Here is a 22,216-nt window from a genome sequence, read left to right as displayed (position 1 = left end):
ACTGCAATGGATTGAAACACACCAAATACATAAAATCCATAACTTCATAGTGACTCTAAATAAAAATGACCACTTGGAGGTTTCTAGTGCAGCAATTCATTACTCAGAATATTGATAAATAAAAGGGAAAAATCAAGTATTTATTTTGTCTTTTCTATACAAATTATTTTCCCAGGGTTATCAAGTAGTTAATGAGGGGGAAATTCTTCTTCATGGAAGAATTCCAGCTAATAAGTGCAGAAGAAATGACAGAAGTAGAAAATTCACTATTATGCAATCCCTAATGCAATAATAGTTCTAAGCAACAATCATCAATGGATGCTAAAATGATTAGGTGAAAGATTGATAAGGAATTCTGCAATGAAGGGTCAGGTTGACACCATCTAAGTCCTATGATCAATTTTAGCCTCACTAAATTTGGGACATCCAGACAGTATATGCCTCCTGATGTGATACAACAAAAATTGCACAGCATTACCTGTGAAGTATTTTTTTTTAACTTTTTAATTTATATTGGAGTATAGCTGGTTAACAATGTTGTGATAGTTTCACGTGCACAGCAAAGGGACTCTACCATACATACACATGTATCCATTCTCCCCCAAATTCCCCTTCCATCCAGGCTGCCACACGACATTGAGCAGAGTTCCCTGTGCTATACAGTAGGTCCTTGTTGGTTATCCATTTTAAATATAGCAGTGTGTACATGTCGACCCCAAGCTCCCTGACTATCCTTTCCCCCGATCCTTCCGCCCGGTAACCATAAGTTTGTTCTCTAAGTCTGCAAGTCTGTTTCTGTTTTGTAAATAGGTTCATTCGTATCATTTCTTTTTAGATTCCACATATAAGGGATATCATGTGATATTTCTCTTTCCCTGTCTGACTTACACCTGAGAAGTATTTTTGACTAAGGAAAAAAGTTTAACCCGAATCTAATTAAATATCTACATCTAAAACCAAATTACGAGAAATACAGAGGACAGAAAAATTAAATAATACCACAAGGAAGCAAACAGCTAAATCAGAAAGGACAAATAACCTGATTTCTCTTAAAATATTGATGGCAAAAAAAAAAAAGAAACAGTCAGGAGACATGACAAACAAATGCAATATGTAGACCTTGTCTGGATCCTGATTTGAATAAACTAACTGTAAACAATGTTTTTTTTTTTCCCCCCAGCTTTACTGAGGTATAATTGACCAAAAAATTTGCATGTAATTAAGATGTACATGGTGATGTTTTGATATATGTATACATTGTGAAATGTCTACCACAAGCAAGCTAATTAACATATCAGTCCCTTCACAGTTAACCTTTGTGTGTGACAACAAGTGAGATCTACTCAGCAAATTTCAAGTATACAATACAATATTGTTAACTATAGTCACCCTGCTGCACATTAGAGCTCCAGAATTTATTCATCCTGCATACCTGAAACTTTGTACCCTCTGACCAACATTTCCCCATTTCCCCCACTCCCTAACACCTGGTAACAACTGTAAAATGACATTTCTTAGACAAGTATGGACATTTAAATATTGTATTAGATGACCTTAAGAATTCATTTTCAATTTTGCACAATGATTATGTTTTGAAAACAATCTTATGGTTAAAGATGAATACTAGGGGGCTTCCCTGGTGGCACAGTGGTTAAGAATCCGCCTGCCAGTGCAGAGGACATGGGTTTGAGCCCTGGTCCCCGGAAGACCCCACATGCCACAGAGCAACTAAGCCCATGCACCACAACTACTGAGCTTGCGCTCTAGAGCCCACGAGCCACAACTACTGAAGCCCGTGCGCCTAGAGCCCGTGCTCCACAACAAGAGAAACCACCGCAAAGAAGAGTAGCCCCTGCTCGGCGCAGCAACAAAGACCCAATGCAGCAAAAATAAATAAATAAATAAGTGAATGAATTAAAAAAAAAAGAAAATCTACCTTAAAAAAAAAAAGATGAATGCTAAAGTATTTGCAGGTGGAATGATTTAATTTCCTTGCTTTAAAATATTCCAGAAAAATAATGCTGGAGACAAAAAAACCAAAATTGATAAAAATGTTGATAATTGATTAAGCTGAGTGATGGCTATATGGAGGTTCATTTTTGTTTAAGAATTTTCTAAACAAGAAAGTAGAATAAGAATAATAGTTTTGAAAATACATTCACATGAAATCCATGTATTCTGATTATTTATTTATTTCCTTATATCCCTGCCTATTTCCAACAAGGCAGGGCAGGGGAGGCTTTAGATAAAAGTCAAGTAGTAATAGTAACAGCAACAGCTACCATGTCAGTGCCTGCTCTGTGCCAGACTCCATGCTGATCCTCCCAACTCCATGACAATGAGAAGGTACCATCATTATTCCCACTTAATCACGAGGGAACTGAATCTTAGAGAGTTTAAGTAACTTTCCCAAGATTACTAAACTAGCAAATAGTAGAAGATAATAAAGCTGCTCAAAGACTACTAAACTCCCCAGATTTTATTTAATGAGGACACACTGATAATTGTATCTGCATAAAGAGCATAAAATCTGTCTGTTTGGCCTCATTCTTTATTCATTATTAGGCTTACATTTAAATTAGTTATTATATTTAGGATAAATCAGTAATAGGTAAGTGACTCAAGTTTGTTAATCACCAGGCATGTGACATCATCTTCGGCCCAATACAAGCTAGAGTACGATTCTGAAATCCCATGCCTTCCTTCTTCCTGGAGTTCTTTAACTTGACACTTCCACATGCTCAGAGTGCTGTCTGCTGACAGTAAGCAGAACTGCAAGCACATGGCATCTGGTCTCCTTTGCACCTTTACATGCATCTGTGGTCTTTATTTACATCATACTATTATTGCCTATTAGTGTGCTATTTGTTTACTTGTACTCAGTTTTCACAATGAAGCTGATGGTGTAAATCCTAGTGTTATATTTTATTTCTATTGCCTTCAAGAAAGAGTAAAATTCAAAACTGATGAGTTAATTAGGAAGTATGTGGAGCAAGATGGTCATACTTCCAAATTTCACAAGTTCTCATTGATTTAAGACAATTTTGGAGTCCTGGGAATTTCTGCTCGGAAATGCCAAATGCCCCAGTCACAATTTTCTAGACTTAAATTCTGTGCCCCGACTCTGATACTAGACTCCTCGCATCCTGGCCTTATGTGCTGTGAATCAAAACTGTGAACTACAGATAGAACGCTGAGGAATGCTGAGTGATTCCATATGTATAGGTCCATATCTTAAAACCACTGGAAAGCAATGACAGGTTAAAAGAGACATTTCACAAGCAGGTTAAGAAATCTAATTGCAAGGTGTTCCTGTGACAGAATGGCTTAGCCTATGAAAGTATAAAATTACACTGAACGCTATACCTAAAGAGGACTCTTTGTCTAAAACTGTAGGAATCCTTGGCATATCTGTAGACGCAGGGAAAATGGAAAGACACTATTTCCCGTATAAGCAAAAAATAAAATTATGCTTCTACAGACTAGATGTTTTCTCTGTTGTTATTTGCATTTGTATGATTGTTTGTTTGTTTTAATTTCTTGAGTCTGAATGTATTAAGGGAAAATTCCAGAAATGACTTGAAGTGATGATTTGGTGCCCAATAAAATGGGGGACACCAATTTTATCCTTTATTTTTGATTTTTAATATATTATGAAATAATAATATGATTTTCAAAAAGAGTGATTTCACGTTCTCTTTATAAAGAATAAATTTGTATTTATAGCGTAAACAGGTTCCATGGTGAGGCAACTAGTCACACATTTAGTCCAAGTCTTCTGGCTAAAGGTAGAAAACAAATGACAATAATACTAAGGCAAACACATGGTTTACCTGTATTTACTCATAACAGTTCTGTAGTCAGAAGCATTAAACAATTTGCCCAAGGCCACACATGAAAAAAGTGGTGGAACCAGGATTTAAACCAAAGCAGAAAAGCTCTGATGTCTGTACTTTAAACCTACTTGACCATTTTCCTTCTTGATATAAATTAAGAGTTGGGAGATAATGTCATACCAAAGACTTACCATGCCTGTTCCTGGTCCTCTGTTCTTTCATTAGGCATTGCCACCTAATACGGCTACCATCTTTTGATCTGTTCTAACCAAGCACTTCATATATATTATCTCATTTAATTCTGTGACATAGATATTTATTCCCCCAATTTTAGATGAGAAAACTGAGGATTGCCCCACATTTTTTAGAGTATAAAGTGTCACAATTAGAATTTAAACCCACTGGTATTGATTCTAGGATCTGTGCTTTTAACCATGTCTCCACACAATGAGCACCCAGGTGCTATGAGCACCCTTTTCCCTGACATACAGTGGGTCCATTAACTCAGCACAGTGTTCTCTTGTACATGGACAGGAATTTTGTTTCTTGGTACCCAGAATGGTACTCTAAGCCATGTGAAAGAACTTCCTCTCTGACAGGAAACATGCATCCCTGAAAGCAGAAGCTGAAGTGAGTGTCTTCCTCCTGTGGTCTTCAGCACAATCTGCATCTCTTCCCAGTAGCCCCTCACAGTCAGTTTACAATGAGAACAATTAGTCCACTAAAGAAGTGCTCAGGCCGGTGACTAAAAATAATGCTACCGCTGTACAACGTGCCATTGTTAATTTCTGTGAAATGGATTAAAATGCTCCCATAATCTTCTTTAACATTGTCCTAAGGTTTCTTGCTCTGTCAGAGTAAAATGGTCTAGCCCGAAAACCCATCCTTTTTCATGCTGAAGCGTAGCACTCTCCAGAGTACTAAAAGTATTATAGTAGCTTTAGAACTGTTTGAAACCGTCTCCTGCAATTTACTATGACTTTAAAATATGTGTATATTGTGGGTCTGTAAATACAAATAAACACAACTTACAAAAACCTGACTTGTAAATTTCTTATACCCACAAACTGTGTGGCCCACTCTGAGAGTCCCTCTCCCCATCTCTGTTCCAGGATGCCGGATCCCCACCTAGTCTTTCATTCCGGAAAGCAGCCAGCCTTGTACCGACAGCACCACTAGGTGGCCAGGGTGGAGAACTGGCCAACTCGACTTTTCCTCCCTCCAAACGTCTTTTTTTCCTCAAGAGAATGCCCCAACCTCCTCCACCACACACTCACCTCAATTTTCTTTGGACGTTGCCACTCAGCCACGGTGATTCCACTTCAGGCGATCTTTCTCCAGTTTACACGTATCCGTTTTAAAAAATCTTTTTTTTTCCTTCCCCTCACCCAGTTACTTCATAAGTTTTTCTTAATCTTCCAATTGTCTTTATCATATACAAAAGGCTAGCAGTTACTAGGGCTGGGCAAACCAAACTTGGCTCCAAGGCTCTGAAATGTAGAGGATTTTTAAAAATTAAGTGTTTTTAAACCTGTGCAAATCGATTAGGCCTCTTCCTCTCAGAAATACTGAGCCCTCCCCAGCTCCCAGTCCCCCAGAAGCCAGTTAGCTCCGGGCCAGGGCAGAGCCTTCAGTAACAGCTAGGGGAAAGCTGATGGGCTGGAGACCCAGAGTAAGAAAGGTATTAAAAAAAATTAAAAAGAAAGGTAGGGGGCTTCCCTGGTGGCGCAGTGGCTGAGAGTCCGCTTGTCGATGCAGGGGACATGGGTTTGTGCCCCGGTCCGGGAAGATCCCACATGCCGCGGAGCGGCTGGGCCCCTGAGCCATGGCCGCTGAGCCTGTGCGTCCGGAGCCTGTGCTCCGCAACGGGAGAGGCCACAACAGTGAAAGACCCGCGTACCGCAAAAAAACAAAAACAAAAACAACAACAACAAAAAAGAAAGGTAGGGAGGGAAAGGTGGGGGTGGGGAGAGGGAGAGAGGGAAGAATGAAAAAATGTTGGGAGAGGGAGACACAGAGAGAAAAAGAAAAAAAGGAAGAAAAGCTTAACCTGGGGAGACCCTTGTGCAGTTTCCTTTCTCATTGCTTCCCACCAGCCAGTGCCCGATTGGGATGAGGCATAAGTGGGGAAGAAGGGGGGCACCAAAAATGAACAAACAAACCCTCAGTAATCAAAACAAATTAAAATGATAAATAATCTTGATGCAATATTTTTTGATGCAATATTTTTAAATATAAATTTTTTTTAATTAAAATAAAAATTAATGCAAAAAATCCATGATGAACAGAATACAGTATTAACATTTTAAACAAAGACAAGCTGTTGCTTGTTTATTTACGACCTCTCATCTCTGCACACACAGAGCAGTCATTTCCAATCAACCCCTGGCCCCTACAGCGTGGCTGCTGACCCCTGCCCTTCCTCCCACCCCCCAACTGGCTGTGACAGTTTATGAGGGCTGATTGACAGGGGTGTGTAAGCAGATTGGCAATGTGGGATTTTTTTCCTATCTATCTATCTATCTATTATCTATCTATCTATGTTTTTCCAAATTATAGGGTTTCTATTAACTTTTTCTGATTGATATTTAGATCTAGATAGGTATAAGGGCGCAGGTTTTTCCTGTGGCTCGTGTTCCAGTATGGGGCGCTGCTTCCCACTCTGGAAATCCAAAACTTTCATCCAACTTTTCTCCTTGACCCTTAAAACCTGCCTTTCTTTAACTACCAGCATTCATGAAAAATTATTCATTCAATACCAAGGGGTTTTCCTTCTTGTTTTTTAAATTGTAAAATATTGCAGAAGTATTGATTTCAGGTATATTTATATATATATGTACATAGGCCCCATAGCATGGCATGTGGGACCTTAGTTCTCCACCAGGGATCCAATCCACACCCCCTGCATTGGAAGCACAGAGTTCTAACCACTGGACCACCAGGGAAGTCCCTCAGTTATATATATACATATATATGTTTTTTTGTTTTAATTAATTAATTTATTTATTTATTTATCTTTGGCTGCGTTGGATCCTCGTTGCTGCGTGTGGGCTTTCTCCAGTTGCAGCGAGCAGGCTTCTCATTGTGGTGGCTTCTCTTGTTGTGGAGCACAGGCTCTAGGTGCGCGGGCTCCAGTAGTTGTGGTGCATGGGCTTCAGTAGCTGTGGCACGTGGCTCTAAAGTGCAGGCTCAGTAGTTGTGACGCACGGGCTTAGTTGCGCCGTGGCATGTGGGATCCTCCTGGACCAGGGCTCGAACCTGTGTCCTCTGCATTGGCAGGTGGACTCTTAACCACTGTGCCACAAGGGAAGTCCCACCTCAGTTATATTTTTAATTGTAAATGCACATTATTTGAATGACATCATAAATCAAATAACACTTGTAGATTAGTCCAGGAACTAATCCATTATTTACCTCACTGTTACTATGGAAAAGCATGTTCTAAGTTTCAAAAAACTCATCTGGGGCTTCCCTGGTGGCGCAGTGGTTGAGAGTCCGCCTGCCGATGCAGGGGACACAGGTTCGTACCCCAGTCTGGGAAGATCCCATATGCCATGGAGCGGCTGGGCCTGTGAGCCATGGCCGCTGAGCCTGCGTGTCCAGAGCCTGTGCTCTGCAACGGGAGAGGCCACAGCAGTGAGAGGCCCGCATACCGCAAAAAAAAAAAAACCCAAAACAAAACAAAAAAAAACTCATCTGCAAATACATATTTGAGATGCTATCTTTTGTAGGCTGGGGGCTAAATGCTTTCTTTAAATATTTATAACAATTTACATGTTATATGTGTAATACACACTAAGGAAGGAGGCCCTTTAGCCCAAACTACTGCTCTTTACCTTTAGGAAAAACAGTGACTTGTAATGCCCAGCTTGAGATCAGAAAGCTAAGCTATGCCAGTAGAATGGGTTTCGTCAAAAAACTAAGGTAAGGAAAGAATAAGAGAGAGAAGTGTGACATTATTAGGCACATATTACATAACAATAACTCAAATCCGGAAGATTTTTTTTAAAGGAAATTCAGGCAAGGTTTTATTTCATTTAAATATAGATATTTACTTTTTAATTAATATATGCTTGCTCTAATGGTTACTTCTATGTCATAATATAGGATTTATTAATATATGTCTCAACATATCTCATACAGCTATGTGCTTCCATTTTAAAAATAACAAGTTAGCACCTGCTTACCTACATCTGGTGGTTAGTCATTTAATCCACTATTTTTTTTTGCGGTACGCGGGCCTCTCACTGTTGTGGCCTCTCCCGTTGCGGAGCACAGGCTCCGGACGTGCAGGCTCAGCAGCCATGGCTCACGGGCCCAGCCGCTCCACGGCATGTGGGATCTTCCCGGACCGGGGCACGAACCCGTGTCCCCTGCATCGGCAGGCGGACTCTCAACCACTGCGCCACCAGGGAAGCCCTAATTCACTATTTTTGGTATGAGGTGAGTAAAAGCATTTCTTTTTAAACCATTCCCCCAAATTACAATATGTCGTCAGCAGGTCTTTGCTCCTCATCTTGGTCATTATCTTCTTACATGAAGTTCAGCCACAGAGTAAAATGCTCCCAGATGTCAATGAGATTTGGGTGCCCCTTTTCTAAAATCTCAGCCACTTAGAATCTCCGCATCCGTTTTTAAAAACGAAGGTGTAAGTTGTTTTAAACTACCTATTTAACTTGGGAGAGAAATGTAATCTAATTCAGTAAGAATAAAAAATGTAACACACACACACACACACAGCCTCTGTTTTAATGGTTAAGTAGAATAAAAAACACAGACTACAACTACTTTGAAAGCCCAGAAGAAGTTTCTGTGGTATACTTTTAAAATTCCTCTTTGATCATTTCTGATACATCCTCACAGACCCTTAGTTACCTATGAAATCAAGTCTAAATTCCTCAGCTTGGCTTCAGACAACCTGACTCTATCCTGCCTCACCCTCCACTATTCCCCACTCATCCCCCTACTCGTCACTGTAGTCACACCAGTAGCTTCACTGTCCAACAGACCTTCCCTGCTGTTCTGACTCAACCTTCATGTGTCTCTCCACTGACACCTTCTTCCCTCCCCTGTACCTATCCATCCTTCAAGTCCTGGCTGAGGTTCTATCTCTGCTCAAAACCTTTCCTTGCTTCTTTGATTCTCCCCACTCCACACCCCCATCTCTTCCAAGGATGAGCTCCTGGATCACTGACTGTCTGAACACTCTAGTAACTACTTTTAATGTTTTCCTAACAAGTTGAGAAAAACATTCTTTGAGGGTATGAACTATATCTTATACTCCTTTCAGATTCCTATTAAATGGCTGTTAAATTAAATAACAGGGCTTCCCTGGCGGCGCAGTGGTTGAGAGTCCGCCTGCCAATGCAGGGGACACGGGTTCGTGCCCCGGTCTGGGAAGATCCCACATGCCGTGGAGCAGCTGGGCCCGTGAGCCATGGCCACTGAGCCTGCACGTCCGGAGCCTGTGCTCCTCAATGGGAGAGGCCACAAACAGTGAGAGGCCCGTGTACCGCAAAAAAAAAAAAAAAAAATTAAATAACAGCATGTACATATGTGTATGAATGCACCCCTACACACATTCACATTCATTCATGTAGAGGATGGGAGCCTAAAATCAGCATTCACTTATTGTTCATTCTGATCCTACTCTGAGGCATATCCCTGAACCCTGCCCTCCCATGAGTCTTATTCTCAGTTTCTAATACTGGCCTTCACTGACTCTGTTACTTCTTTTCTGTCATCCTCTATCATCCTCTTTTGGAACCCTACTTTTTAATCTTAGTCCTGAACTCTATATTCAACACATTGATCCAGTTGGAGTTGAAGTAGGGGACAAAACAGAGAACTTGGAGTTTGGAGATCCAGATTTGGAGACCTGGGTTTGAATCCCTCTGCCACTTAATAGTAGTTAGTTTAACTTGGACAAGTCAGTGGGCCTCAGTTTCTTCATCTGTATTTTAGGAATAATTACCTATCATGGGGTTGTTTTGAGGATAAAGCACATATAATGAAGCATTTTGCAAACTGTACATTATAAAATATATTATATTGCAATATTATTAAAATTAGTCCAACTATCATTACCTTCAGAGGGTGCATTACCACTAACCACCCCTCACACACATTCACACACTCACCCATGGATTGCCTCAGGGCAGGTAAACCACCACCTTCAATCCTTTTGCCCTTTGAGCCCAGAAGGATTCTTGTAGGACTTTCGCCAACAGGAACATTAGTTAACAGCCAATCTAAGAAAGAAATAGAAAATTTTATTCAAGCCAATCTGAGGATTATAACCAGGGAGACAGTCTTCCAGAAAGCTCTGAGGACTGTTCCACCCATTAGAGAGCAAAGTACAGTTATACAAGTTTTTGAGGCAAAGGGTTATATTATATGTCAAATGACATATGTCAAATGACATATTGTTGACAGTTTACACAATACAGATCTACATGTACAAAGTGAGTAGTGGGTCATGGATTGTCATGGCCCCTTACAAGATTTAGAAGGAAGGTTATCTCCTAAGGAGTCATGACCCTTGATGAGAATAAGAAGCAATGGTATCTCCTAAGGAGGTCTGCTTAATATAGATGCAAAATACAAACTAAAGGGAAGTGAGGAGGCCCAAATGGGCAAAGAAAAATTTTATGTTTTAATTTTCCTCATCTTGCCATTAAATATGAATTTTATTTCATCACTTTTAAAGATAGGAAAGTGGGAGAATCATGACTCAATTCCTCCCAGGGGGCAATCAATCAGAATAGGAACAAGATCCTATGTCAGTCAGGGTAGCTGGCAGAAGAGGCGAGCACTTAAGTCTATTTCAATGAACTGCATTTCAACAAATTGTTAAATTGCTAGATATCAATAAACAATTTACTGAATAATTATTAAGTTTAAGGCACTGTTGCTGGTCTCTAGAGAATTAAAAAATAAGAAAAATACAGTCTGGGACCTTAGAATCTAACAAGAGAGACATATAGGTTTGCAAATTAGTGTAATACATGCCATGCTAAAAGAGCTTATATTTATAACTAAATTCAACTCAGGTTGTGTGCTGACAGTATTGAGTCTATGACAATATCTAGAAAGACATGTTTGGATATCTTTTCTTTTTTTCCTTACAAGGTCAGTTTCTTTCCAATGGGAAATCTGGGTTTGCTCTCGTATCAGTTATCTGTTTTTTTAATGCTTGGGTTTTGGGTATCTATTCTATACCTTGACATCACATTCCCCTCCAACTACTACCCCAGTTTTCTATTCCACTTCACAGCAAAACTTCTTGAAGGAGATGTCCCTGCTACCTCACCTCCTATTCTTTCTTAAACTCACCCCCAGTAAAGCCTCTTTGTCTATTGCTCCACTGAACCTGCTCTTGTCAATGTCTACTGAAAGAAAAATACACAACGTAAAAGTTGTGAGTTAAGTTTTATTCAGGGACCTTACTGAGGACAATAGCCTGGGAGACAGCCTCTCAGAGAGCTCTGAGGAACTGCTCTGAAGAGGTAAGGGAGGAGCTAGGATATACATATGAACTTTTTTAACTGGGAAAAACGTGTAGTCAAGCATCAAAAGATTACTGCTAATCACAAAGAACAGATAGCTGAAGTTAATGATTTTAGTGCTTTTCTGTGTATGGGAATAAGCAAGAATCTGGGGTCATTTGAAAATTTTCCTTAGATATGCATCTTAATTATCTAAGGGCCAGTATATCCAAGGCACAGAATGTTTCCTGTTTTTCTCCATCCTGAATTCCCCTCTGGGTGCACTGTCAGTGGGCAACTGCAGTGGCTAATGGCTTGATTCCTGTAGAATTGGAATGGCATGGACCATTTTTTTTTCCTCACACCAAGTCACCAGAGATTCCATCTTATCAAATCACTTCTCATACCTTATCTTACTTTACCATTTAGCAGCATTCAACACCGTTTATCATGCCATCCTTCTTGAGAGTCTCTTTGGTTTCTGGGAAGTGGGCACTTTCCTAGTTTTCCCCCTACCTCTCTGGGACTCCTTTGCAATCATCCTTCCTGGTTCCTCCTCCTCTACTCAACTTCTAAGCTTGGGCAACCCAGTACTTAGTCCCAGCCTTATCTACACCTTTCTATCAACACTTTCTTCCCAGGTAAGTTCATCTAGTCCCTTTAGCTCTGAATGGCACCTATGTGCAAATGACTCAAATCTCTATCTCCAGACCTGACTTCTCCCTAGAACCCCAACTTCCAACTTGATATTTCCACTTGGATGCCAAAAAGGTATCCCAAAGTCAATATGCCAACAACAGACCTCTTGAACCATGCCAAATGCTTCTCCTTAGTCCTCTCCAGTTTAGAAACCAGGACGCCCTTGAATCACTTGCTCAAGAAAAAATCCAGGCAGGATACGAATCAAAATTATGTCTAATCCATCACTAAATCATGACAATTCTGCTCTCAAATCTACCTAATTCTCAATTTGTACTGCTATCACCCTAGTCCAAGTCATCATCATCGCTCATTTGGCCTAATGAAACACCTTCTCCTTGGTCTCCCTGCTTCAATTCTTACACCCCTGTAATCTATTCAGTCAGAATGAAATTTAAAAATATTAGTATTACTAAATCTCAACCCTTGAGTAAACTTCTTTTTAATATTCTGTGTAATGAAATTGGATGTATACATAAAGTACTAGGCAGAATGAACTTTCAAAAATATAAATAAAATCAGGTCACTTCCCCACTTAAAACTTTCTGATGATTCCCCTTGCATTTAGAATAAAAAACAAACTCATATCCTGGCCTACCAACCTTCACATGATCACTACAACTTCACTTTCTACCACTCTTCCCTCTGTGCTAGATACTTTTGCCTTCTTTCTATTTCTCAAACACAAGTAAATTCTCCTCTCAAAGAACCTAGCAGGATTCTGGGCTAGATCCTCCCTATCTTCTTAATCTCTAAATAGAGTTTGGGCCTCAGGCTGCTTATCTTTTCCATGGACAACTTCCTAAATTTTATCTCTAGCCCTGATCTTTCTTCTCAACACAAGACTTATATATGCAATTGTCTACTTGGCATTTCCATTCAGATGCTTACTAGCAATATAATCTATAACACGTTCAAACATGAATACTTGGTACTTCTTCCCTATATCCCCAGACATACTCTTTTCCCAGTCTTTTCCATCTCAGTAAACAACAGTGCATTTTTACCAATAACTCAGGCCTTAATTCTTCTTTTTGTCTCAGTTGCTCATTTCTAATCCATGAGCGAATACTGTAGGCTCCACTTTCAAAACACATCAGGAGTCCAAGTCCTTTTCACCTTCTCCTCCACTGCCATCCTAGGCCAAGCCAGGTAACTGTTTGCCTTGGCCCTTCTGTGTCTGCGGGTTCTGCATCCACCGATTCAACCAACAACAAATTGAAAATATTTGGAAAAAAAAAATTCCAGAAAGTTTCAAGAAGAAAAACTTGAATTTGCTGTTCCAGGCAACTATTTATATGACGTTTACATTGTATGAGGTATTATAAGTAATCTAGAGGTGATTTAAAGTATACAGGAAGGGAGCTTCCCTGGTGGCACAGTGGTTGAGAATCTGCCTGCCAATGCAGGGGACACGGGTTCAAGCCCTGGTCTGGGAAGATCCCACATGCCGCGGAGCAACTGGGCCCGTGAGCCACAATTACTGAGCCTGCGCGTCTGGAGCCTGTGCTCTACAACAACAGAGGCCGCAATAGTGAGAGGCCCGTGCACTGCGATGAAGAGTGGCCCCCGCTTGCCACAACTAGAGAAAGCCCACGCACAGAAATGAAGACCCAACACAGCCATAAATAAATAAATTAATTAATTTAAAAAAAGTATACAGGAGGATGTGCATAGGTTATATGCAAATACTACACCATTTTCTATAAGGGACTTGAGTGTCTGCAGATTTTGGTATCCACAGGGGTCCTGCAACCAATTCCCCATGGGTACTGAGGGACAACTGTACTGTGATAGCCTCTTTCAGCTCTCCCTGCTTCCGCTCTTAAACTCCTACACTACTATCACTCTCCACAGAGCAGACGAATCATCCCTTTAAAACAGAAGCCAGATTACAACACCCTCTGCTCAAAGCCCCAATGGTTGCTCTTATCATTCAGATAAACCTAAAGTCCTTTCCATCCTTTGCATGGCCCAGAGGATCTGCTCCTACTACCAGATCATTGTCTACCTGATCTTATCTCTTACCTTTCAACCTCTTCTCATTTAACTCTAGCCTCATTCAGCCTCTTTCAATCTCTTCTCTTTCAGCTCTAGCCACACTGCCCTCCTAGCCTTCACAGTTACTTATTCCCTTTGCCTGGAGTGTCAGATATTCACATGGCTTGTGCCCTCACTTCCTTTTAGATCTCTGTTTAGATGTCTTCTTGGAAAAGGGGCTTGCCCTGCACACCTTACATGAAATTGCACTCTTCCCTGTCTATTCCTTTACATTTCTTTATTGTTCATACAAAACAACAACATTTATATAGCACTTATATGCTGGGTAGCATTCTAAGCACTTTATATTTAGTCCTCATATCACCCCATAAAGTAGCTGACTTTGCGATCCCTGCTTTATGGATGAAGAAACAGCAGTACATAGAGGTTAAATAACTTGTGCCAAGGTCATTAAGCTAGTAAGTGCTAGAGCTGAGATTTGAACACAGGCTGTGCTTTTAGCTGCTATACTATTTTGCTTCTTTGTAGCCCTAGTCACTGCTGTATTTGTTTACCTCTCACTCTTCCCACTTGTCTCAGTTATTGCTGCATAACCAACCATCCCCCAAACTTAGTGGCTCAAAGCAACAAGTTACTATTTCTTGGGAATGTGGGTCAGGAATTCAGGCAGGGCTTAACTAGGCTGTTATACTCACCTTGATGTCGGCTGGTGTCACTCACTCAGCTGCATTCAGCCAGTAACTGGGCTGGCCTGGAAGGTCCCAGAAGACTGGCACCTTAATGCTCTTCCATGTGGCCTATCTCTTCATATTGTCTTTTATCAATCTATAGTATAGTTGGAGCATGGCAGGCAGCTGGCTTCTCAGACGGGGATGTGGAAGCTGCCAGTTCTTTCTAAGGCCTTGATTCAGAAGTATCAGAACTTCATTTCTGTCACGTTTTATTAGTTGGGAAAACAACCATAGGCTAGCCCATATTCAGGGGAAAAGGCTATAGACTGCATCTCTTGATGTCAAGAGTGGCATTTCTATACATGAAGGGGGAACTGATGGTGGCCATCGTTGGAGACTATCTTCCACATCAACAGAGTGCAAGTTCCATGAGAGGAGGCACTCTTATCTGTTTTGCTAATTGTTGTGTCTCTCTAGTGCTTAGAACAGTGCCTGGCACATAATAGGTGTGCAATAAATATTTATTTAGTCCATGTATATAAGGGACAAGTGAAAGAAAGAGTCTGAAATGTAAAGGAAAGGTCTGAGGAGTAGGAGAAAACCCAGAAGGAATGCATCCCAGAAAACAAGGAGGAAAAGAGGGAAAGGAAGATAAGAATGAAAATTGTACCTTTTTTTTTAGATTTAAAAGCTTTAAAAATAAGTTTAAAAAAGCATATTCAAACTATATTTGTAAAGTTACAAGTTCAAACAGTGCAATATGGCATAGAGTGAAAAGTGTGTTTTTTTCCTACCTTTGTTCCCAATTTTCCTCCCCAGTGTCAGTCACTTTAATGCATCCTGTCAGAGTCAAGATATGAATATACAAAGACAAGGATATATATCCTCTCTTTCTCTTCCTGTGAAAAGACATACATAACATGTAACTGGTAGAATACAATTCACATGATTCAGCATCTAGCATTTTTTCTCTTAACCTAACTTCCAGATCATTCCACATCAGTACATACAGAGCATTCTCCTTCTTTTAAATGGTTGCATAGAATGGTTCCATTCTTAGAATGTATCATTAGCTTTCAAAATTAGAAGGTGGTTACTGGTTTCAGTAGACCTGAAAAAGCAGAGACTGCAGATTGGGAGGAGGAAGATTGGGAGGTCAGAAAGTAAAAGAAAGGAGGACAAAGGAAAAAGAAATTAAAGATGGATATGCAGGAACAGGCTCATATCCTTAGCAGTAAGAGTAACAAGAGACAGGGAGGTTGAAAATACACAAAAGAGAAGCGATAAGTAATGGAGCAAGCCTCTAAGTGGATTGGAAGGGATTAACCTTGAGAGGCCAGAACACTTCTAAGGAGAAAGAGGGCGAATGAAAGGAAGGCTGGGGCTGCAGGTAGGCTTTGTGATAGTGGCTGCTGGGAGTTAAGGAAATTCATCCCTGGGGGGTCTCATTTTCCTTAGAAATGTAGGAGGCAAAGTTTATTTTTTTTAAATTTTTACCAAAGAGGGTGGGTGGGTAGAGTTCAGTAAAAAGTTAGGAGAGTGTATGGGCTGGGAAGAACAGGGGATAGGGATAGGAGAAATTCTGAATAGCAATGTGTTACGGACAATTTGGGGCTTAACAAGATTGCCTGGCCACATGGTAGTCCTGACTGAAGTTGGACACCCTTGGTCTGCAGTGGTACCAATCCTCAGGGTTATGTTTTTTCCAGCACTGGTGCAAGAGTGTACAAGGTTGGTTGAACTGTTGTAAACTAACGGTTTTGCAGGTGATGGAGGATCAAGGAGGCAATCGAGTTGAGGATGTTGGTGAACTTAATAGACCATTTATGCACAGGAGTTTCAGACCCTGACTGCACATCTTTCGCTGATCGTCTGAATACAGGTTTACAGGTCCAGCGATGGCACACTGCCCAGCAGTAGAGTTTGCACCCACTGTCATGAGTGGCGTCTCGGGAAAATCTTCACGAGGGGACTTAGGGGGCGCGAACTGAGTCGTGGTGGGGCTGTGACTGCAACAAGCAGACAGTCGTGAAACTGTGTGCTGAGCAAACTGGCGTTACTCAGATTGTATACGGGAGAGCTCAGTGGGGATCACAGGAGAGGCCAACTCATTTCCTCTTACCACACTCCATCCTTCGGGGTTGCAACGAAGTAGTAAAAAGTGCGGATACTAGCGCCAATCCCAGCCGCCTGGCGATGACGTCATTCTCGGGGGAGGAAGTGACTACCATTAAGGTACAGTCTATAGAAGCAGTCTGAAGACATTTTAGCCTTTTCACTGTCAAGAGTAACGAACTTACCCTTCGGACTACAGCAGTCTGAGGTAGCAGCAAAATGACTGCAGCTCCCAACCACTCTCCTCACCGTTACCATGGAACCGCTCGTAGTTAGGCCCTGGCGACGCCACGTTACGTCATTGCCCAAGTGCATCTTAGGAGTCGTGGCTCTGCCTGGTCCTAAGGGAAAGGCAGTATCTCGGGAACGTTGCCCGCGGTGCCTAACGCCCCTTTAGTAATTTTGATCCCTACCAGACTCCGTTGGCATCTAACCCCACCTACGTCGGGAGTGATCTCCGGCCTTCACACTCGCTCGCGGCCCAGCCCCTGCCCAGAAGCCCCGCCCCCCGTGAATCAGCTGATCTCACGGGCCCGCGGGACTGCCAGGCTCGCGCCGGATGCAGACCGGGGTGCTGTAGCGGGAGCGGCAGGTGAGCGAGCGCGGGTCCTGGGTTGGCCCGTGGCTTCGGAGGGCTGATCGGCCGGGGCCTCCAGCGTGCGGGACGCCAGGGTCCGGGAGAAAGGCGGAGGCGCAGGCCGAGGCCCGGGAGCGCGCTGCGGAGACTCACGGAGACGGCGCCCGCGTCTTCCCAAGCCAGCGTCCGACCAACAGACCTGCCTGTCGAGGAGCACCCAGCGGCTCCAGGTTCTCCCAGTCGCCCCGGTTCCTCCTCCCCAGACCGGGCGCCACTGCAGAGATCTCAGGGTCGTGAAATTCCTTCGCGCCCCCCTTCCCGCCTCCCCCCACCCTGCGTTCCACCAATTCATTCAGGAGGATTTATTGAATGCCCACTCTAGGCGCCGACCAGATAAACCAGGGTCCCTGGCGGCGAACCTTGGTGAGTGTCCCAGGTGGGTTTGTTCCTAGATGCAGATCGCGGTGGAGAGTGAACCGAGAGTTTTGCTGGCTTGAAAAGGCGGTTGTGGAAAAAGAAAATGACTTTGATATTAAGCATTAGTAGTTTAGCCTTAGTCCTTTGTCGTGTCAAGTTATCCAGCAGAGGGTGGTTAAGTTCTTTTGAGAAGTGAAGATAGGAACAGAATAACATAGGGGCTGTCGTAAGGAAATGGTCCTGACGGTGGTGTTGGTCCTCTGTGTAATAGGGCTACTTTGGAGACAGACAAGTGTAGGTTCGCCGGAGTGTTGTACTGCTTAGGTCTTTGTTGATGAGGGAAGAGGAAAAGCACACGGGCTGAAGTGGCTTATCCAAGTAGAGTATTCTCCTTTTGGTTTAGAATGGAAAAGGAAATCACTGTTGAACACAAACGCAGATCCTTAGTCTGTTGCCTTTTGGATTTGTTGGTGGCTGTAAATGTTCTTTAAAAGGCTTTAAAGAATAAAATTAAGAATTTAAGGAGTGAAAAATTTGCTCTTGCAGTAGATTACAGTATTTTAATCTTGATAATACAAGCATAGTGGTGAAGTGCTTTAGACCTGAGCATACCTGGAGTCACATACACTTACATCTTTGAGTTTGGGCAAGTTACTTATCTGCCTCCATTTCCTTATCTCTGAATCGGGTATAAAAGTACCTTCCTCATAAGTTACCTTTACATGTAATGATTCATGTATCATATTTTTTTTACAGTGCTTGGCACTGTATGTAGATATTCAATACATATTAGCCATTTTTATAAGTCATTTCCTTTTCCACTACATCATGATCCACTGACTCACTGTTTTCTAAATGATGTGAAAGAGAACTGAATATTTTTTTAGAAAAGAACTATAGTTTACTTTTAAAAATCAAGGGATAGTTTCCAGATAGGTTTATGATATAGGGGTATATTTAGAGAAAATATGATTTCAGGTTGGTCTATAGTAACTTTGGTGTTCCATTAGAACCTTTAATGTGTTCCATTAGAACCTAAAATGCTGATGGAATCTATACCTAGTTTAAATTTATTACTTAGTTTGCAAACAATGACTAGTATTGGCAGACTTAAGATTCATAGCTATAGCAAGAAATGTTAGAAGCTGTTTCACAATATTAAAATTTGAAAAGATGATGCAGAACATAAAGAACCAAACACATAATTTGTGTGGGGGGGATTTAAGTTGGCATTATGTGAGCCCCTTATTTTTTAAGTTGATTTATGCAATGTGAACTGGAATCCCTTTTCTCCAGATTTCAGCCTTTCAGAACTTAGGTTGTCATTGACTTACTTCGGGCATTTTGACTGTCAAAGAAGCAAAAGGTATGGTAACAACCTCACTGAGAACTGATTTTAGTTTTCATGTGATTAGATGGGAAGAGTACTATCAATCTTACACATTTTCATGAAAAACATGGGTTAAATGCAGTATTGCTGGATCCATTCTAAAGGTATTTCCAAAGAATATGACTGACTTGTAAAAACCTTTTATAATTCTTTATTAATATGAGACTAGGTAAGGTATGAGTTGAAAAACTAGGAAGGAAGGTAGAGAGTGGTGATTTTTGAGCTGGTGTAAAAGAAGGCTTGCTTTGATGTAGTGTGAGGTTGAGCCCTTTTCTCCGACACTCAGAGGAATGCTGTGAGGATTTTAATAACTTTGTGGAATTAAACCTACCACATACTCTAACGGTATTAGGGATATAGATATTTCTGGTAGAGTTTTTTTTAAACATATTTTTTCTTTTAACTTTTCATAAATGACCAATTAATTCAGTCATCAGTTATAAGGAAGTAGATTTCTTAAGGATATCAGTCCTTAAGAAAATGCGCGGTAACCACAAATAAAATAGCAACCAATTATGACGTGGTCCTTTTTAGCATTACATTTATTTTCCTATCCGCATTTCCCGTTCGTCTATAGATGTAATGGTGCCATCTTTACATTCTGTCTTGATGTTTGCCAGCATCACACAAGAGACAGAAGAGCTGAACATAGGTGAATTAATTGATCCACGTGAATAGAGCAGAAATATTCAAATCAGAGATGTATTGAGTACTTTTGGGGGCTCTTGTAGACTTACTCTTTTATTGTGCTGTTCATACAGTTTGGTTTTGAAGAAAAATGTACAGTTTTCTCAACTCCTATGGAAAAAAAAGACTGGGTCAATGGGATCTGGGTGAATTTACTTTCATTCTAAGGGTTCTTTTCTTCCGCAACCTGAATTTTTGTTGAGCTGAATTCTTAACTAAAATTGGAGCAATTGCCCAAGCAAACATCTAACAAAGATGATTATAGCAGCTCTTAAAATAGTGATAAAGTAGAACAATCCAGCTGTACTTTAGTAGGGAAATGGATAAACTATGGTTTATTCATGCAATGGAATACTATCCCTTGGTAAAAATGAATAAACTAGATCTTTGTTTATAACATGGATACATATTTCAAGTACATAATATTGAGTAAAAAAAGCAAGTTGCTGGGCTTCCCTGGTGGCGCAGTGGTTGAGAGTCCGCCTGACGATGCAGGGGACACGGGCTCGAGCCCCGGTCTGGGAAGATCCCACATGCCGCGGAGCAGCTGGGCCCGTGAGCCATGGCCGCTGAGCCTGCGCGTCCGGAGCCTGTGCTCCGCAACGGGAGAGGCCACAACAGTGAGAGGCCCGCGTACCACACACACAAAAAAAACGCAAGTTGCCAAAGGATATATGAATACTGTATTATGCATTTATGTAGAGTTTTGAAACAATATAGCATATTACTGTTTATTGATATGTATGTATCTAGTGAGAGTACATAAAAGTATAAGAATATACATGGAAATAAGACACATTAACTTTAGGAATAGTGGGTAACTCTGGAGAAGGAAGGTTTGGGTAGAGCTCCTTCAAATCTATGTATAGCTTTTTTTAAAAAATTTATTTTATTTTATTTATTTTTGGCTGCGTTGGGTCTTCGTTGCTGTGCGCAGGACTTCTCTAAGTTGCGGCGAGCGGGGGCTACTCTTCATTGCAGTGCGTGGGCTTGTCATTGCGGTGGCTTCTCTTGTTGCAGAGCACGGGCTCTAGGCATGTGGGCTTCAGTAGTTGTGGCACGTGGGCTCAGTAGTTGTGGCTCGTGGGCTCCAGAGCGCAGGCTCAGTAGTTGTTGCGCACAGGCTTAGTTGCTCCGCGGCATGTGGGATCTTCCCGGACCAGGGCTCAAACCCTTAACCCCTGCCTTGGCAGGCAGATTCTTAACCACTGCACCACCAGGGAAGTCCCAAATCTACGTATAACTTTTTCTTCTATTTTAAAGGGAGCTTAAGCAAATATGAAAATATGTTAATATTTGTTAAAACTCAATGATGGGTACATGGATTTGTACATTATTATTATTAATGTTTTTACAGATTTGTGAATGGTTAAGATAGTTTGTGAAACTAGCACCTTAGAATTTTTATATATAATCGGGGCTCTCTCCCGATATGCTTTCTTTTTTTTTTACTTTGTAGCTTCTCTCCCCGCGGTGAAAAGAATGTGCCAATGCAGCTCCACTATGTAAAGCTTTTCTAAAGAGAGGAGACAGACTTTTCTGTTTGACTTGTGCTCCTGGGAAGATGCTTGGCTTAGGATATGAGGAATGATCCTTCTTGAAAGGCTGCAGGGGAATTTAAATTCTAGAGACTCTTGAGAAGTGCAGGCATGTACTGATCACGAACTCTCAAAGTATAGGGGAGTGCATTGTATCATAAAGCCCTGCAAGGAATTTGACGGAGTGACTCACATACAAAATTACTGCGGAGGGACTTCCCTGGTGGTCCAGCGTTAAGACTCCGCAATCCCAATGCAGGGGGCCCGGGTTCGATCTCTGGTCAGAAAACTAGATCCCGCATGCCGCAACTAAGACCCCGCACAGCCAAATAAATAAATAAATATTTAAATATTAAAAAAAACACAAAATTACTGCAGATATCGTGTAGTCATTAACACTTTTTTAAAGTTTTCATTGGTTAAATTTTATTATATTCTAGTAAACCTGAGTTTTATACTGTGAATACAAGTGTCCTAGTTATTGCTCAAACAAAATAATGCTCTTTCTACAGGTATTGATAAGTAAACATGACGACAATGCGTTAAATGGTTGAGTAACAAATAGTGAATTTAATAGCTGATCTCTAATATGACTCACACATTTAAAAACAACATTTTCATTCCTAATCAAGAATACCTGTTATTAGCACTTTCAAAATACTCTAAGTGAAACTTATATCTCCAGAGCAGTATATTTTGACATGTGTACTCCCTGTTCAGTTATGTGGCCCCTTGTTGACCTTAAGCACTGGATATTATTGATTGGTAAAATAAGCCAACATACTTTGAACTGTGTTT

The 22,216-nt window shown here is 41.2% G+C and overlaps 2 protein-coding genes across 5 annotated transcripts in view; one reads left to right on the top strand and one right to left on the bottom strand.

Annotated features, from left to right (window-relative positions):
• The window catches only part of CDK15 (cyclin dependent kinase 15), a 112,931-nt gene extending 95,808 nt beyond the window's left edge, over nucleotides 1-17,123 (bottom strand). The window contains 4 exon segments of the mRNA XM_079924320.1: nucleotides 5,114-5,326; nucleotides 9,977-10,087; nucleotides 15,489-15,593; nucleotides 16,995-17,123. The gene's annotated coding sequence lies outside the window, so the exon portion shown is untranslated.
• Nucleotides 17,124-17,280: 157 nt separating this feature from the next.
• Nucleotides 17,281-22,216, top strand: part of ALS2 (alsin Rho guanine nucleotide exchange factor ALS2) — a gene marked incomplete at its 3' end in the record, with an annotated part of 86,707 nt that continues 81,771 nt past the window's right edge. For 2 of the 4 annotated variants that reach the window (XM_079924319.1, XM_079924316.1), the window contains exon 1: nucleotides 17,281-17,401. Of the gene's footprint in view, nucleotides 17,810-22,216 lie in introns of all 4 variants that reach the window. The other 2 variants (XM_079924318.1, XM_079924317.1) reach the window with 2 other exon arrangements.

Source organism: Stenella coeruleoalba, assembly GCF_951394435.1.
Source record: "Stenella coeruleoalba genome assembly, chromosome: 6".
In the NCBI taxonomy this organism is placed as follows: domain Eukaryota; kingdom Metazoa; phylum Chordata; class Mammalia; order Artiodactyla; family Delphinidae; genus Stenella; species Stenella coeruleoalba.
This window is presented reverse-complemented; position numbering and strand designations above follow the sequence as displayed.